Source organism: Euprymna scolopes, chromosome 8, assembly GCF_053919585.1.
Source record: "Euprymna scolopes isolate OS-2025 chromosome 8, ASM5391958v1, whole genome shotgun sequence".
Classification (NCBI taxonomy): domain Eukaryota; kingdom Metazoa; phylum Mollusca; class Cephalopoda; order Sepiida; family Sepiolidae; genus Euprymna; species Euprymna scolopes.
Genome location: NC_136489.1, coordinates 101,200,950 through 101,219,852, shown reverse-complemented (window position 1 = coordinate 101,219,852; position 18,903 = coordinate 101,200,950). Strand labels below are relative to the sequence as shown.

Sequence of the window (18,903 nt, the reverse complement as noted above, 5' to 3'; positions counted from 1 at the left end):
CATGTAAGAGTGATTTGCGCGGGGAGCCGAAAATAAAACACGGATTGCGTAATTTTCTAACCGCACCGCTACCGAACCAACATTGATTCAGTCCATTAGCAAGGAAAAGTGCGTGGCTATTGAAAACAATGCCGGGATAAGCAGATATTTCGTATGCATATATAAGCGAGCATAATTAGCATTTAAATGTGTGTGTGTGTGAGTGAGAATAGGGCAAGCAGGTGAGAGGAATCTTCAAGCAACGAGAAAGCTTATCTATCCACCCCTGCCCCATACACGCCCGAAGCCACTGAACGAGTCCTTTTTTTTTAAACTCTCCACCCTAACCCCTTCTACACGACCCACCAGGTTTACTTACCTAGTCACCGCGCACCTGTAGAACCCCCCACCGTCTCTAATTTTCTGCATGGCCCGAAGTGCTTGAGGGGAGGGTTTTCCAGTCGCGTGCCCCATGCCTCGTTGTCAAAAAAGACCGTTATTAACTTTAAATTGAGAAAACAGGATATACACATCGGTTGTTTATTGGCATCCACCACGTGAAAGGGGTAGTAGGTTGGTGGATACACTCAACAAGATTTTGATGCTGCTAAGGAGTGGATAGGTGTTAGAATAGGGGTGGATGGTAAGGATTATATTTTTCTTTTGTTGGCAGGGTTGGGACTTTCGTTGAACAAGCTGGTTGGTAATGTTACCCATAGTCCCTTTTAATACATGTAACAGTAAAAAAAAAACTTGTAAGACAAGATTTACGAAATATAATTAGTTGGCCTCAACAACAGGTGTTGCTGGTGTTGCAGACGATGATGACGATTAAAAACATGTTATTTTGATAAGTAAGTTTGCATATATATATATATATATATATATATATATATATATATATATATATATATATATATATATATATATATATATATATATATATATATATATATTACTGCGATGATATATGATGTCATTTTGAAATATTTTAACGGCTTGTTTTATAACAAAATAAATCACTATGAAATCCGTTATGGTGTTTTGTGAGCTTATCTTTTTGTACACAACAAGAAACCTGTAACTGGTTGAAAAAAAAAGAATAGGCAGAATACACACTACCAAGGCGGTAGTTTTGACGATGAAATATCCGAGATCGAACCTCACGTAAGTCTAAAAGATATTAAAAAAAAAACTTTTATTAAAGTTTAAAAGTTTATAAAGTTTTATAAGTCTTAAGAAAGTTATATAAGTTTTATAAGTTTTAAGAAAGATATACAACCATGATCTAAACTATGGAGCACTTATAAAAAAAAAATTATATACTAGTTTAAACCTACGCATTTAAAGGTTAAGTATTGTACAGTACACAGTTGAGAGCAAATGTAAAATATTTAACAATAGCTTGTATTTATTTGCTTTAAAGCATCTTTCAAGGGTATAAGCTGAGTTTCATACTAAATTCATTCCAATATTCAAAATAATTCATGGTCGTACTAAAAGTTGTTTCTTATTTTTCAGGTAATATTTGATTCCTACCAGTGCTATATTTAATTGAAAATGCCTCCAAAGAAGCAGGCTTCAGAGACTAAAAAGACACGAATTTTTGCTTTATCTGGTGAAGGATATTCTCAGATAGAAATTGTCAGGAAGATTGAATGTTTAAGGCCGGGGGCCCAAACAACGATTGAAAGATACAAGGAAACAAACTCTTTTAAAAACAGAAAAGGGAAATGCTATAAAAAGTCTACAGCCGCCAAAGAAGACAGATCTTTGAAACGAGCATCCCTTGCAGATAGGAAGAAAAGTTCTTCAAAGCGTGCTGATGAACTTAAGGAAGATGCAAAACAAAAACATTAACTTGAACAGTGAGAAGAAGGTTGTTAGAAGCGGGATTAAAAAGATGCAAAGCAAGGAAGAAGCTAAACTTGTCTCATGCCAACAAGAAAAAAAACAAAACAAAAACAAAAAAAAACAAAAAACAAAAAAAAAAACAAAACAAAAAAAAAACGGCTGGAATTTACAAAAAAACAAAAAAAAAACAGAAGAAAATTGGACACCTGATGATTGGACAAAAATTGTTTGGTCTGACGAAAGTAACTTTAAGATAAGTTAACAGCCTCTATTTCCTAAACTTTGAAAGAAACAATTGAAATTTTTATGTGAATACACAGCCATAACATCTATTCAAGAATTGTAGCAAATTCTCCTATTTTTTCATAAGATTTTTGGAACACATAGAGCGGTTTATGTTCGTCGCAGGAAAGGAGAGACATTTCATCCAGATTGTGTGGTTCCAACTGCCAAATTTGGAGGCGGAAGCGTAATGGTTTGGGATCGCTTTGCTTCTCCAGGCACTGGAATGTTGTACACATGTGAGGGCAGAATGAACTCCACAATTTATACTAACATGCTGGACCAGGTTTACCAAATCTCTTTGACTAAAATATTTAATAATGATGAAATCTCCCAACAAGACAACGCCTTATGATATACGTCAAAAGTTTCAATAGGTTGATTTGAGAAAAAAAGGCATTACGGTGATGGAGTGGCACCCTCAATCCCCAGACCTAAATCCCATTGAAATTTTGTGGTCCCATCTAGGGAAAAGAGTGAGAATGCACAAATGTTCATAAAAAAAGAATTAGAAGCCAAACTTCATAAAGAATGGCAGACAATAGATCCTACCACTGGCAACAATTTAGCCAATAAAATGCAAAAACGAATAAAAGCTGTTATAAAGGCAAAAGAAGGACATGCCAAATATTGATTGTTGTTAAAATAGATTTATTAATGTTTACTCCACTTAACCTTTAAATATATAAGTTTGAATCATAATTTCGATTTTTCATTGGTGCTCCATAATTTTGACCATGGATGTATAATATAAAAAAATTACATAAATATTTTTAAAAACTTAATTACCTCCTTTTCTTTTGATAATCCAAAACAAAGTATATATATATATATATATATATATATATATATATATATATATATATATATATATATATATATATATATATAAACACATGATTAATAAAACATGTTAAAAGACATCTTGAAAAAGAGTTAAAAACATATTTAATTTTAAAAAAGGAAACATAAGATAAGTGGATAGTCCTTAATCCACGGAGTTTCGAAGAAATACTCTCCTTCTCATCAGAGGGCAGGAATTAGCAAAATGCAGGATCGGATTTTGCATATAAAAGTATTTAATGAAACTACAAGTAAGTCACAGATCTTACTTGGTTAAAAAAAAAAGGGTGAGGTAAGGGGAACAGGAGGCAAAAGAAAAATGATAAAAAGATTTCACATGAATGGACAGTCCGGTGAAGGGTAAAAATCAAAAAATGGTAAAATCCAAAACGGTCGAATTTAAAATTTCAATCCAATGGGTAAATTCCAAATAGTCCAAAATAATTCAAAAGGCAGAGTTCCTTGTAAAAAAGCGCAAATGGAATGAATTCCAAATCATTAAAAGAAAAGTACTGGAGAGAATATTTAAAAACACGTCTGTCAAGGCTGGATGAATAAAAAAAATTAAGGTTAAAAAAAAAATAAAAAAACACCCGAAAAGCGGTGAAGATTTAAATTTGAAAAGCAAGGTCAAACTGACCCAGACAAGAAGCGCGAAAATTAGCGTTAATAATTAGGTCAGCTTAGATATGCACGTGAAAGTCCCAGAATTAAATTAAGAAAACTGATCAGAACAAATAAATGGCTAAGTTTATGAAATGGGGCGTCTGTTATATATATATATATATATATATATATATATATATATATATATATATATATAAAAGAATGAAAGTAAATAAATAAAAAATAGAAAATTATATATACACACATACACACATATACATACATACAGACACACAAATGCACACATACATGTATATACATACACACACGCATATAAATATATATACATATATGTATACATATACAATAACACACACACACATATATATATACAAACACACACGCATGCATAAATATATACACATATCCAAAAACATATACAAGTTAAACAAAAACATACATACTTACATACAAAATAAGGGAAGGGATAGGCCGGTATCTACAAACTTCGGAATAAGGCAAATAAATGTGTATGTAAATGCATATAGTAAAATATAAGTAAACAAATACATAGAATAAAAATGAGTAGGTTGATGTATATATTTAATTAATAGGTATACTTAGACCATAAAACGGAGGCAGCAGATGGAAAACCGGCCAAAGAAATAAAGAAAAATAAAATAAAATTAAAAATATAAAAAGCTTAGAAGGTAAGATTATATATAAAAAAAAATTATGGGAAAAGATATATATTTGAAGGGTTAAATTAATAGCTATGTGATTTCAAATTTACCATATTTAAACTTGGACATATGTTTGCCATAGGAGATCAGTTCGTTTTTAGAGTTTATTATATTTCTACTTTGAGGGGAGGTTATAATAGTCATAGCTTCAGATGTACAGAGGTGACAAGACTTAGATCCTGGAGTGTAAGACTTAACTTTTTTTTTAGGATGGTCCATTTAATTGAAAAGTGGGTATTGGCAGAGTTAAGATTTTTAACTAGTGTAGTTAGAGAAGTTCCCTGGTTATTATTTGAATTTTTGAATTTTGGTTATTGAAAGAATAAGTGTGGTTTGAAATTCTTTTCTTTATTATATATATATATATATATATATATATATATATATATATATATATATATATATATATATATATATACATATACATATATATATATATATATATATATATATATATATATATATATATAAGGCAATCGACATTATTTCAAAGCAAATTACTTTTGCTTAAAACATAAATTATAATTTACGCTCAGCGGATATGTTTCCAAATTCATAATAATTAGAAATAAATCCTGTAATACGAATTTATCAACATCTAACTGCATATAGATAGACATATACATAAATGTACTTCTTTTCCGTTACAAGAGTAAAGTAAGGTGTCCGGACGAAACCATTTCAAATGTTTAGAGGAAGATAGAAAGCAAATATTAGGTTAGCAAGGCTGTCTAAAATGAATTCGTTAATGCATTCTCTACTCCATTTTCAAAATGAAGAGTTCTTCGTCTGTTTTCCTATTTTTTTTTTTTTTACAGATTATTTTCTTGTTTGTGTCATTTTCTTCCTTTTAAATTTTTAGTTTGTAATATTTTCTACTTTTTATTTCAACTGCGCCGGTTAATAATTTTTACTCAACAATTTTTTAATTTCGCAATTCATAATTTATTGTCATTTTTGACGAAGGATATACACACACACACACACACACACTATGCTCTCTCTCTCATATATATATATATATATATATATATATATATATATATATATATATATATATATATATATATATTAGCATGAGTGTACGTGAGGTTCCCCTTCTGCTGGGATAGATCTCTCGTAAGGAAATTGCCAACTGCCACTAGGTATTAAGGCATTGCTTATTGGGTAAAAACAATTCGAGCTCTTCAGTAATTAATACTGTTTACACTGAGCTTATATTAAAATTTCCAGTATATGTAGCAGGTGCCGTATGATAACGAAGAAGTTTGAAGCACTAACTGTCAGCTCGACCGTAGAGTTTCGATTCTTGCTTGAGGCACCTACTTGCCTAATTGCACTAAAGAGCTGTGATATAACGGAACAATTTGTTTGAATATATATATATATATATATATATATATATATATATATATATAAATGCAACTTTGTCTCTGTGTGAATTCGTTCCTTATAGTCTCCGAAACGGTTGAACAGATTTTCTTTAAAATTTACAGAACTTTAGTGTATAAGTCTGGGAATGATCTTAGTTAAGGTTTGTATCAGAATACCCCCGATCATTACCGATAATCGATAATCGAAACCTTTTCATTCTAATTTTATTATTTTAATTTATCTATCATCGTCGCTGAACAGCAATGATAGAACAACGAGTCGTGAAAATTCTACTGTGGGTAAGTTTTTCCTTTCTTTTTTTATTTGTATAACGTGGTCTGTATGTTCAAACTCCGCACGTAAATTTACTTTCATTAACTGCAAAGAATTTCATAATACCTGAAATTTTAGGGGGTTTTAGCAGTTCAAAAGTAAATCATGTTTCTGTTTTTGAACGTCCATTTAACAAGCAACTGACCCTGAAGGAATTGCAAAATAGTTTACACAAATATTTAGTGAGAATGTGATTCAGAGGTTTAACAAAACATAAGCCACCAACAACCAAGCACAAGTAGTATACCCTGCAACATATAAGGAATTTTTCGACACAGTTGACTAATTGTAGAGCTATACAGCGACAACCATATAAATTCTTACAATAAATAGATAGTCGATGTTGATCCTGTGGTTTCTTTCGCATGCGGTTCAAGAAATCATGGCCTCCAAAACCTCGCCAAAGTAGTTAGTTTTGAGCTGGAAGAATAGCTGCTAAGGGGGACAAATTAGAGAAATTGGATTGTTGTTGGTACGTTGCATCCACTATGTGGGGTCTACGTTGATCAGTAAGGTTCAATATAACCGTAGATTACTAAAATAATTTTAGGATCACAAAAAAAAAAAAAAAAATAAAAATAAAATAAAAATTGGAATTACCAAAAGTACAGATCAAAATAAGCATAAAAAAGGCACCAACGAACCCCCGAGTAAGGCCGGGTAATACTGCTAGTTTATATATATATATATATATATATATATATATATATATATATATATATATATATATATAAACATCTGCTTATGACTGTTTTGCATTATGTCTAACTAAATGCGTTGGTTGATATGAAATCGTTTCACTCATAGCTGGAAAGAGACAGATGCATAAGTTTCTCAAATTTATCAGTGACGTGGAAGCTGTAGCTTCGGTATAACTCGAACACGTCATGCTGAATTGACAGTCTGCCCTTGTAATCGCGGCCACGTAAGCCAGCACGAGCACATCACAATAAAAAAAAAAGTATTGGTTGCCGCACGCTCTCTCACTAAACACGACAGGTAGGTGCTTAGGTACGTGGGAGTGGTACGCGTGCCTTTGTCTGAGCGCACATAACCTTGTCACCACGGGCCAAGAACAAGTTATACCAGTTAAATAAGGAATTCAGAACAAGAGTACCTGATCAACAGACAGCAAGTGTTTTTTTTTTTTTTTTAAAGTTTTCTTGACGGGGACAGGTGCGCTGTGACGGACGGGGACAAGGAAAGAAGCCGATGTCCCAGGACGGTAGGTGGGTGGGGGTTGTAGTGATATTAAAGGAAAGATAACAGGTTGAACATGTCAAATGCAACAGTTCGACATACCCCCTCCCCTCTCACATTCACAATTTCCACGCGTACTTTCATAGGAATCACCCTCTCCTAAAATATCTTTCGTAGTTATTCACTTTTATTATCGAAACAAAAATTGACAGGTGCACGAGCAATCGAAGGAGGAGGTGGACAGGTTGAGGGAAAGTGAATGTTAGTCATCACGTACCCCCAAGTGACTTGAGACTCAAGATCCTATCGCTATGTGGTACTAGGGATCACCCCCCCCCGCTTCCCAATGTGTTCAACTTTCCGGTGTCTTTAAATGTTGATCTCTTAAATAAAACACGTGCCGGCGTGATATCTACATTTGGAATAACACGTTAATATAGTCTCTATTTAGCAACAAGAAAACTAATCTGTTGTCGGCATTTGCTGTTACAGATCGACAATGAGAAAAAGAAAAAAAAAATCAAAACAATGTCTATAATTCACTGTGGCTGGTCGGAAATCGACTGAAATATTTGAACTATGTTTTCATTTATTAAAAAAAAAAATCTTTTGTGCTGATCTATTATATTTGTTTTTGTAACAGCACGGATGGCTGTATGCAAATACTGAGCCGTGAGCGGAATGACGTCACGGTAAGGGAAAAGTAAGACTATAAAAAGGAGAGAAGACGATCACGTTAGAAACGTCGATGACGATCGGGAGCAGGTTTGAGAACACGATCACATGAGACGTCACAGCCATAACGAGAAGTCACGCATAGCGTGAAAATGAGGAAATAAATGTCGTTGTTACAACGAGCAAAAGCGAGTTGAAGTTCTTTTCTATTCTTTGTCTAATTTGCGACTGAGGTTACGTGTTTTTTATTTTTTTTTTATTGCAAACCCGATTAATGTTTGACTCCGTAATATACCACCAATAAATTCGTTAATAAAATTCAGAATTCTTTCTACAATTTAATCATATTTGCCACCAATGAACTTCAGTTGGTACTTATGCATTGTACGACTCGCGATTTTCACGGTTAGCTCGGGCTCGCTCAGCAGCTAACGAAAATACCCAGAAGAGGTCGGCCAAGCGTTCCTCAATTTTTAAAACGCTACGAAAAAAGTAAACATTTATTTACTCCAACCCTAACTCTGAACCTTACTCTAACCTTACACCCTAATTCTGAACCTAACATTAAACGTAACCCTAAGTCTAAACCTAACCCTTACCATAACCTAAACCTTAACCCTAACCTGCGCAATTAAAATTAAATTTTTATTTCTTCCAATTTATAAAAAAGTCGTCTGCTTAGCTAAAATTAGCTAAAAACCGATAGCGCGTTCGTTCCTAAAATTATGATCGGTCTTTTCCAGTTATTGACGCCAGCTGCCTGGCAAATCCGAGCAATTTCGTAGAAACCGCGGGTCGGACAATGCATAAGCATCCTTCAGTTTACGCCTGACTCATCCGCCAAATTTCAGTCATGAATTTCCAACAGTTTTTGCTTTATCATTACCCAATGATATGCACTTTGGTGATCATCTCATCCGTATGGGATAACTGTGAACGTGCTTCACACTCACAGGACCTTAACACCCCAGATATTTATTTGTGCAATTATCTCAAAGATAATATTTATCAAAAAAAAAAAAAAAAAAAAAAAAAAGAAGAAATCCCAAAATCATTCATAAACTGAAGAAGGTTATCCCAGCGGAAATCAGGATAGTGCTAAGAGGGTTTTCTTTGTTTTTGTTTTACGTCGTATCAATCTTTTTGGGTTATTTAATGCCGAATCGAGTAATTTTGTAAAATATTTTTTGTACTTTAAATGTTTTTAAATATTTATTTATGGAGTTTGGTTTGATTATTTTTACGGTATATCATCCCATTTCGAGTTATTTAAAGACGTATCTAGTAATTTTGGAGAAAAAATGTTTTATGCTTCAAGTTCTTGATATTTTCAAATATTTATTGATAGAGTTGGATTTGACTATTTTGCTTTACGGCATATCAAACCTTTTCTGGTTATTTAATGCCGAATCCGATAATTTGGAAAAAAGTTTTTATGTTTCAAGCTCTTTATATTTTCAAATATTTATTCAAGAAGTTTGGTTTGGTTGTTTTGTAGAGGAAAATCATCGTTTTTTTTTTGTTTTTAACTTTACAGAATATGATTGAAATTTTTTCAAGGGAAAGCAAAACAATAGCATCACTATTTGAAGCATTTTAGATCAGGAAGCTATTTTTTAGGCCAGACAGCCTGATCTGATAGTAAGCAAGAGAAGAGTGTGGAGTTATAGATAAATTTGCATGTCGTAACCAGCATTATAAGCTTCTTATGATGGGATGTGTCTCCTAGCGGCTTCGGCTGCAGGGAGACAGGGTAGTACCAGTCAAGGATTCGTCACTTGACACTCAGCCCAACAGGTGAGGGGCCGGGAACCGGCCCAGCACCTGTTGGACTGAGGTACACCGCCTGGGTAATACCTAGGAGGTCCACCCTCTCAGGCCATGCCACCGGGCTTTCCGGTGGGGCAAGTTTATTGCTTGCTGCCTGAGGCGCCCCGACCGGGGAATGCCGACGGGGTTACTCAGGCAATTTTTAAAATTGCAGGAGTGCCTCTTCTTTAGGGGAGCCTGCGGGGTTCCCACTTTCCGGCCTTGTGCCACATAATGCTGATGTGGGCAGCATTTAAATATTTACCCAGCGATTAAAGACTGTTGGGCATTCAGAATTAAGACATGATGTACAAGTCAACTATTAAGCGAATTTTTTTAAAACCAAATATGTTTGAACTACAGAAAGAATAATGGGGTTTTTAACGGTTCCATAACGAGCATTTTTAAGGGCACACCCTATATAATTCATGTTCAGCTGACTAAGTTTAACGCATTATAAGTGTGTGTGTATGTGTGTGTGGTTTAAAGTGCCGCACAAAATCTGGCTGCATTTTCTTTAGAGATGTTAAATATTACTTAGAAGTTATACATTTCTAAAGTTAAGTGTAAAATGAATAGACAAATGCATAAGGTTACTTAGATATAATTGAAAGGTTTTGACCTCCAGCTTCATTTATTATCCAATACAACCGCAGATTGGCCAGATTAATCACGTGACATAGAAGGGGTTTAGATTAAATCCGTTGCCGTTTAGAAATCAGTAAATTTCAAATTGTAATGTCCGAATAGATAAAGACGCCTGACGACTCAATTGCAAATTACGGCTATTCAAAATAATTAAAATATAACGTCTTAGGACATAACTAAGTGCTACAACTGACGAATAGAATGTATTTGTGTGATTATGCAAGCAGTAGTATTGCCTTAGTTAAGCTGATACATCAACGATTAACTGTTCTTTTGGGCAATGCGCAAAGAAGAGGCTAAAGAGGCTTTAACCTAATAGATTTCAATTTTTCTACCAATCTCTAGCCCTGTCCCGTCACCCTAACCCTAAGTCTGAGTGACTACACTTCCTGTCGCCGCAATGTTACATCGATGTGATTGATTTTACTTCCACGGAATGTGCTTCAGCGAAAATATTACATTTGTACATCCTGGACATAAATACCCTGATAAACCCGACTATCTGCAAAATTCCACCTCTTCATTGAAGAGTTCCCTAGATACCGGAAAACATTTTAATAGGTCCTTTCCTATGAGTGCTTGTCTTTGAAAATTTCCCCATTCTTCCTGTTTCTCCGACTTCACCAACATGCAGAAATGTAAATGTAGTGTGAATAAACATCTTAATGCACAGTTCCACAGTTGCAGAGTTAGGATGTCCATAATTGCACACAGAAAATATATCTGAGAAAAAATGCCAAGATTTGTTTATAGATTAACCAGGGTTCTAGGAAGTCCACACTCATCTCACTTTAAGAAAGGATTAGTTTATTACTAATCCTCTATAGCGCTCCTACTAGTGAATATTGATGGGGCTGTTCCAACATTTTTGCAAGCCAGAATGCTCTTCTTCTAAGACGATGGCTTTACAAATCCCACTTTTACCGATCTTGTGTCACATCAATCATAAACCATTAATATATGTGCAGAAGTTCGCATTAAATAAAATATCCCCTTCTCAATCTTGCGTTTTTATTGTTTGGGTTGCTATTTATTAATTTTATATTCATATTGTGTGTGTGCATGTGTGTGTGTGTGTGTGTGTGTGTGTATTTTAAATAATAAAGCGTTCAATATATCTATTTCATTTATTTTTTGAATTTGTTCGTTCGGTTCCCTTTGCACCTGCTTTGGAGAAAGTGTCATGCTCTGATAACTATTCCTCGTATATAAACGGATTTATTTGTTATTATTTACTGAAAATAGTGAGAGTGTCCCGTCTTGGGCTGGTGTGGAAGTGTGAACATTTCCTGCTTTGTTAACACTCACCGATAAATCTTGCGTTCTGTTTTGTGATTGGCACGTGAAGATACTCTGTATTATATTGAATAATTTTTGTCTAGCAGAAAATAAAGAAAGGAAACACAGGAGGAAAAAAAAAAGCGGAAAAAAGTAAAAAGAAAAAAAAGGAACACGTCCGTTCAGAACCACACCTTCTGAAATAAACAAAAATAAAGAAAAAAATCAGTGTAACCAGACCGGGTGGATCAGTCACGCACGAGCACTGTCAAAGCACGACGCGCACTAACCCTAGTTCCGAGTGGCTACACTTTTATTTTCGTCTAGTGATAGTCCCTTTTCAAAACATAAGCAGACACTCACTGATCATTGGAAATCAGTGCTCTGATGATCTGAGTGCGCAAAAAATCGAACGACCCTAAGTCTGTGTAGCAATACCTATAACACGTTGGTTGACTGTTCGTTGTCAGACGCTGTGGTTGAGTTCTTCGTCGTAAGCTCTCTGCCTTGGTGGTACACTGCTTTCCTCTGATGCAGCTTGGCGTCAGGTTGAGGGCAGATCTGAAATCAACTGTGTTATCTTCCAAAGTCAAAGTAATCAATAAAACCTCCGGATATCATTTTCTTATAAGCGAAAATATAATTTTACATACATCCGTATAAAGAAGAATAAAATTATTCTAGTTCGTATGGACTTAGTCAACATATGCTGTTTCTTGATGCAGAATTTTCGACTTGAATTCTTTTAGCCAGTTTTTCGGTAGGAGGATAAAAAGGCGATGTTCCACTTAGCTCTCTTGGAGATCTCCAGACTTAAGCGAGAACCTTAATCTGTCGCATACGATCTCAAATTTTCATATCTGCTAAAACAATGGTATTTCATGAAACCTTTAATTTTGACCGCCATCTCTCTGAGATTAGTATTTCATTCTCTGTCGTTTGGAGATTACGCCTTCTTTTATTCTCTTTTACCTTTTCTTTTCTTTCTTTTTCTGAATCTCTTTCCCCTTTTATTCTTTCTTTCCCTTCTAAACTTATCTTCTCTCTCCCCCTTTCGTCATCCAAGTATTTTAGCTATCACCTGAAATATTACCGCCAATATTTCCGTATACATCAATCCAGACTCTTATAGGACTTTTTGGAGCAAATATTAACATTTCCGACCACACCTAATCCTCAGCCCGTAAACCTGAAAATAGTATTATATCGGTATGATGTACGCACATGTGACGGAAAACATATATCGTATAAATGTCACGTAAATTGGTCAAGTAGTTTTATTTTTATAAAGCGAAGTTTAGTATTTCCAATGCTTCCTTCCTATATTAAGAATGGATTTCTAAAATCTTCAAATTTGTATTATTCGGAGATATATTCCTTGTTCGTTTGGAGTATTATCAAGATGATGTTGCGAGATCGGTATTTGTAGTTTAGCCGTCAAATTTGATTTCTTTATTTACTTGACCAATTTACGTGAGTTTTGGTCTCCGATATTTCTTTATGTCATGGGCTTGTACAGCATACATATTTTTCTTTGCTTTTGTTTTTAATGCAGGTAGAATTCTGGATAAGTACAAAACAGAACAAAATTAAATAAAAGACAACGCAAAGAAAGAAAAAGTACAGCAAAATGAAAATGTTTTAAATAATAATCCCCAAAGAATGGATTAGTTAATTAAAAAATTCCTTTAATCTGAAAAAAAACCAACAAAAACAAAAAAACAAAAAACAAAACAAAACAACAACAACAACAACAACAACAACAACAAAACGCAATCAAAAAAATTTAGCGGAAATAGTTTCAAAGCTATGGAACCCTTAAAACAAATAACATATTTTCTTAATTTACCCCTTTTCAACCATTTCATATTGTCTGACTTGAAGCATTTGCTTTTTTATAACAAATTGATAGTACTTTAAGATGAACTGTGTAACGAACAGAATGTAATTTATCTATTAATATCCCATATTGTTTGCCAATGATTCTATTTTGTATTTTACCAAACCTAGCATGGAATTAGTTCTAGAAGGGGGAAGTTTACACAGAATATGAAATTCGCAAACGAGCCCCAGCCGAGAAGATGACATACAACGCCGAGATTTCCCAAATGGTTATCCATCTAGTACTGACCATGTTCCACGTCGCTTAACATCGGTGTTTTAACGCGATGATACGGTTTTATGATTGACTTGAAAAAAAAAAAATGCTTACAATGAAAGAGCTCCATATATAAGTGAAATATGTCGTTTAATAATAAAATAACAAAAAAAAACTATTTGATATACTTATGTACCAGGAAAAACTAATTGTGTACATAAAAAATTACAGAAAATTAGAATTTTAATAAAAATTAAATTAATTTATTATTAATAGTTTACGAACTCCGAAGACCACATGTCGTCTTCATATTAGAAGAAAGGAGGTAATCTTCTACGACGTGAGGGCTTAGAGTCGCATAATGAAATTATGAAATAATGAGTAAGAAATGAATTTTATTTATTACTAAAATTCTACTCGATAATTTTCCGTAAGTTTTGGTGTGTAACGGAGCGCGCACGCACGTGTTCCAGCAGCAACTGTATGCAAATGGCCAAGCAGGTGACGTAACGGCGGAGTAGGATATATATATATATATATATATAAACCGGTAAGAATAGATGCTAAGGGGCCAAAATTTAAAAAAATGGAACTTGGCAGGCATAAACGATTTAAAATGCTCTTGTACGCATGCGCAAATATACATTTTTATGTTGAAGTCGGTTTTAACAGTTTGTTATCTGTCTGACGATAGCCAAAACTGTAGCGATTAAGGGCGGAGCGCTAAATGTGTTGGGTTCGCTTCTAGCTGATGGCACCCAAGTGATATTTAATTTAATTTTTGAAATTATTACTATATATTGGATACAATATAATAATCAACAGAGAATTGGTTGTATAATAATGAATACAGAATCTGCACAAATTAAATTATCATATGTAAGCATATTTGACGATCGGACAAGGCCAGGCGCCCTGTTAGTACAATATATAGATAGAATTTACGCTCTTATTGTGAATTTCGTTTTTAATAATCGAGTATCCCGCTAGATTTCTTCACACTAATATTGCCAAGAATATATGCAATAGATAGATAGATAGATTGATACATAGACAGATAGAGAGTTATTATATGACACACATATATTTCTTATTACACTAAAGAAGGGCACAAGGAGTAACCCACATTCTGTTTTTTTTAAAGACATAAAAATACACACACACACACACACACACACACACACACACACACACACACACACACACACACACACACATATATATATATATATATTAGCGGGACATGTGGATATCTGTTAAAACTGCAAAAGTATTTATATAAGCTAGCGGGGACGCCCGGCATAATCCGGTCGTAAATATGCTTAAATATAATATTTTAATTCATACAGATTTCGTATATATTATTATAGAGTCAATTTTCTATCTATTTTTATACATTATAAAGTTATGATTTAAAAAATAAAAAATATATCCATATGATTTGTGTGCATTATCTTGAATCGAAACTGAAGCCAAAACCAAAATTTCCGAAGAATACATATATATATAATAAACGCTCAAGAACACGCCCCTTCCCTAAAAAATGAAAAAAAAAATGACATTATTGTAATCTATTTTTTTGTGTGGAAGAGACAGCTTTTATAGAAATACTAAACTTTTTAACCCGTTAAAACGTGCAAAATTATTGATTGACTTAGAATGAGTGTTTAATGTCAAGTTAACCATTCAATATGGTTAGATCTCTGCTCACATTTGCATTAAATACTCATGTTGATGATGATGATGATGATGATTATTATTGTATGAATTCGAAGCTTCTGTTTTTGGCATTGGTTCCATGATATTTTTCTAGTCATAATTCTTTATAGAAAGACAACGGGGATTACGAGAGTGATCATGTAAAGGTTGCCAACATTATAAGTGAAAGTGATTTTTGTGGAGCGAACTGGATTCGAACTTGGAAAACCCAGGTCGTCATTCCGTGTCCTTGACCACTTGACCACCGCCACCTCCCGCATTAAATGCTAATCCTTTTTTAATCTCTAACTGTAAATTAAACAGATACCGTTATATTTAGTTCGTTTTACCTTACCATAACAGAGGTCCATACAAAATTTCATCGGAATCGGCCCAAAAGTTTCCGAAAAAAGTGAAACAGACAGACAAACAAATAGACGAAGAGAAATATTATACAGAAGTACGAGATCTCACAAAATAGTTTGCACACGTTCAAACTATTTCTAATACGTTTTAGATCGATTGTGTTGTATTTTTTGAATTATGGATTCTTGAGTATTCAGTATTCTTCACTTTCACCGAAATAGCATGGCAACCGTTAGACACACGGGTTAAATGAACGAATCTTTGTTTTTATTTTGCGGTTACGTAGATGACAGCCTGAGTTGTCCACTTACGTTAAAAAGAGAGAGACAGGCACTTTTCTTCACGCGAAATTACCAAGAATCTGACACCAGTAACGAAAGTTATCTTCACGCACTGATTTTTATACAGTACCGCTTTCTCTATCTCTGTCTCGGTCTCTGTCTCTCTCTCTCCACACTCTCTCTCTCTCTCTCTGTCTCTGTCTCTGTCTGTCTGTCTGTCTGTCTCTCTCTCTCTCTCTCTCTCTCTCTCTCTCTCTATATATATATATATATATATATATATATATATATATTGCTATCTACATAAAACAGTTTATTCTTTCACAATTTGTTAGGGTGAGACACACGAGAGATCAATAGCCTTTATTTATTTAGTATTAATATTTGTATCCCATTCTAATTGATGTTTCATCAGAGAGAGAGAGAGAGAGAGAGAGAGAGAGAGAGAGAGAGAGAGAGAGAGAGAGAGAGATGGGGGAGGAAAGTAGAAGATGGGTACGTTCCAGACAAGATAATCGCTTTGCATCGTTGCATTGGCGCTTTTTACACACAATATAACTATTATGTTCCTGACCTAGTTTTAATCAGTTTATGAAATAGACGATTATATATATATATATATATATATATATATATATATATATATATATATATATATGAGGAAAGACGAAAATCGGACATGAGTGGAATTAAAGGTTGAGAGATCTAAAAACTAAACGACGTTTCGATCGTTTTTTTTTTCTCCATTTTTTTACTCTTAAAAAAGCCCGTACCAAACGCAAGGTCTCTCCACATCAGCTTCTAATACCAGGAATTCTCACGTGTGGCTAAATTGCCATATATATTTTTATAACTTATCAGCTAGCTCTAACTATGTATTGAGCACTCTTGAAGCACATAATGAAAATTTACGCATAAAATTTTATTTTCGTATTTTAATTTATGTGATTAAATGAAGTTGTCATATATATATATATATATATATATATATATATATATATATATATATATATATATATATATATATATATATATATATATATATATATATCCCAGAAGCACAATTGGTGGTAGCAGACAAAAAATTTTTTCAAAAAAGAAATTCTATAAACTTTTTACTCAAAAACATTTATATAAAAATATCTGAAGAGAGCTAAACAAGGCTCGAAACGTGTTATAAAAATATTTTAAAATATTAAAAATGCAAAAAGTCTGAAAAACCTACACTTTTAAATATACATTTTTTTCTCTCATCAGAACCGCACAACAATCACTTATATCAATTGTATCGCTATATATATATATATATATATATATATATATATATATATATATATATATATATATATATACGAGAGTCATTACAAAAGTAAGGCCTCATATTTATTTGTTCAAAAACTAAAACGCGAAAGGGCCGCGAAGACAGGAGAGTACCATTAAAACGAGCGGCTTTTGTGGCCCAGCATTTATTTTTCTGTATAGTCATATCATTATCAATATACTTTCGCCAGCCTCTTTTTATTCCTCTGTTGTAAAAGTCCGGATAGCGTTTTATCACACACCCCTTTTCCCACTCTGAAATAGACGAACCCATCTCCTATATGTGTTGATATCATCTGCATCGGTTTTGTAAAGGTTCAACAGGCGCTGGTGAATGTTGATCGGTTCAATTTTTTCTGCATGGAGGAATTTAATGATGCATCTCTGGTGCTGACGCACGCCCATTACAGGGGTTGTTTTCTTAAAGTCTTCAAACGTCTATCTCTACAACTGAAAAATGAAACTTTCAGGTCATGAATATATATATATATATATATATATATATACATATATATATATATATACATATATATATATATATACTCCTATGAATTCGTTTTTCTTTTGTGTGTATTGATATTCATATTAAAAACCCACTTTTCTATATTATTTAAAAAGAAAATAAAATTTTCTTATATATGAGTTATATATATGGATCATGGAATTGCATTCATCTGCAATAGATCTAGCTAATTTGCATATTCTTTTAAACATTCATTTTATTTACTTCCCTATTAGTTTTTTTCGGTTTTCTTATGAGATGATCATCTTTAGATAACTATTATGTGTAATTATATTCATGCAGATATTGTACATGATTTATATTTGCATAATATTTGCGTAAAAAGTTTACAGGAAACACAAAATTGTTTCCATGTATATTTATGTATACGTATATATTTTTGTTGCATCTATAAAAGTGAACGTGTCTGTGTGTCTGTGTGTGTACATTTCCCTACGCAATAACTCTATCAATTTTCAGCCTACAAACTCGAAATTTGATATACAGAGTATGGAGATTTGGAAAATATATGTAATCCGTGTTCGGCCAGAAATTTGGCTGTTAAGGGGTCAAAGTTCAACGATTTGACCTTTGAGAACTCTACCAAACTCCTCCGACAGTTTTCGGTCTATCACTTGAAATTTTAGATATAGTTCCTTCCTTGGACATGTATCTAACTTAATAACTGGATTTGAGCCCAAAACAATAAATGTCAAGGGGTCATAATAGGGGTCAAAATTAAAATAAAATACCGCTTTTTTATGCTCAACATACACATCCAAACACCTGGGCAACGCCGGGCTGAAATGCTAGTATATCTATAAATGTGAACGTGTCTGTGTATCTGTCTGTTTGTCTGTCTGTGTGTTTGTCTGTGTACATTTCCCTACGCAATAACTCTGTCAATTTTTAGTCTACAGACTCGAAATTTGAGATACAGGGTACTGAGATTTGGGAAAATCTATGTGATCGGTTTTCAGCCAGAAATTTGCCTGTCAAGGGGTCAAAGTTCAA

General features: G+C 33.4%; 1 protein-coding gene across 3 annotated transcripts in view; it reads right to left on the bottom strand.

The window, feature by feature from the left end:
• LOC145283668 (hydroxylysine kinase-like) overlaps window positions 1-18,903 on the bottom strand; it is a 243,890-nt gene that overhangs the window by 154,947 nt on the left and 70,040 nt on the right. The gene's annotated exons all lie outside the window — the stretch shown is intronic.